Raw genomic sequence first — 1,859 nt, 5'->3', positions numbered from 1 at the left:
TATCTATCAGTCAACTTGTACCTGCATGTTGTACCTATAGGTTGTAGAATATTAGATACTGAAGTGAAACCTGCTGCAGTTCTGATGTTGGTGTTTGTGGTACTTTTCCAGTTCGGAGCTGCTCCGTCATCCTGAATTTCCAGAAATGGATCCCGTTAAAAACGTCGACCTCCTGCTGTATACAGAATGGGTGGAAAAAGCAAAGAACAAACTGCTTGACAATGCACAGGTAAGAAGACAAACCTTAATTGTTAGGGGTGCTCATACAGTGTGCAAACTATACCATGTCTTTCATGTCAACTTAATGACATATATACATAAATATTACGCATAATCCATGATAAAAATACAGAAAATTGGAAATATATGGCAAAAATAGAATATAAACCTCACCAACCAACCAGGGTGGTTCACACCCTGCTTATCTTATCATGAGTCAAAAGGAAATGCAGAGAGTCCAAGGTCAAAATAAATCACACCATGGGGACAGACAAATATTTGCAGTAAAAGCTGCTGAACATTACATCAAGAGGTGTTAGCCATTGATATAAATGGTGTAGACAGAATAATGGAGACAAGTGTCACTGTTCTGAACTTCCATATTTCTGTGTCTCTTTGCGTCCACAGAAAGAGGTCAGACGGTCCCTGGAGAAAATCCTGCAGATTGAAAGAAGCCATGACTGTTGTGATTGTGAGGAAGCTTACGTTGGGTTTTATGTGGACATTATTCAGGTACTTAAAAATATCTTTTTTAAACTCTTATAACTGATAACAAAGCTTTATTTTTGTTTATAATTTATTTGTCTGTTTCTTTATTTGTTTGTTTCTTTATTTGTTGTATAATAATATTGTTATTGTTTCTCAAAAGTGCATTGATGCCATGCCCAGAGAAGCACAGAAAATCAGCTCAAAACTGTCTGATGACGTCCAGAAAGTTTGTTTCCAAGAGCTGCTGACATTTCTGCAGAGGTGAGAATCTATTTTATCTTAGCAATTTGCATTAAAAAACTAATTTAATTTGGACTCAGCCCTCATGTTGTGTTGTTTAAACAGCATATTATCTTTTATTTTGAAAGGTACACCACTGAGCAGAATGACATTCTTGGAAAACAAGCAGAAATGGAAAAACCAGAAATGATACACTTCTTCAAGACTTTGACCACCTGTAAAGAACTCAAGTGAGTATTGCTGGTTCTTTGCCAACAATTATTTCACTTCAGACTTACTGTTCCTTAACATTTAGAATAAAACACAATAGAACAGCCAACACACTATAGAAATGCAGTTAAAAGACATCACCACGTAGTTAAAAGGTTTAATGTATTGTAAGAAAATATATTTTGAATGTATGATTTTTCCTCCCAGGAAGCACGTCCAGACCAAAAGTAAAGGCATCACAAGATCCCTTCTGCAGGAGACAGTGGAACAACTTGAAAAAATGGAGGTTTTTACTTTGCAGTATCTAATGGAAATGACAGCTGACACTGCAGAGGTAGCTGCTCCACTTAAGTCTACGCATATATTTCTGTTGAGCATTAAGTTCTTTATTTACATTGTTAAGAGCAGTTTGACTAAATAAGATGCACAATTTCTGTCCCACAGAGCCACCTTAAGAATTACTTCAAAACACAGAACAAGGAATTCTTCATCTTGATCCTCGGAGTACAGGCGTATTTCCCCAAGCTGCCGTGGCGTCATTACGAGGAAGCACTGAAAGTACGTTAAATATCTGAGCTTTAAAATGTGTTGTTGTAGTTTTGGGTGCTATTCTTCTTGACAAAAACTGAACTGTCTGTCTCTGTGTCTCTCAGAGGGTGATGATTGAGGCCTATAAGCTCATCGTTCACATTTACCTCAAA

Source organism: Morone saxatilis, unplaced genomic scaffold (assembly GCF_004916995.1).
Source record: "Morone saxatilis isolate NCDOM2014 unplaced genomic scaffold, NCSU_SB_2.0 Contig3, whole genome shotgun sequence".
In the NCBI taxonomy this organism is placed as follows: Eukaryota; Metazoa; Chordata; class Actinopteri; family Moronidae; genus Morone; species Morone saxatilis.
This window is presented reverse-complemented; position numbering follows the sequence as displayed.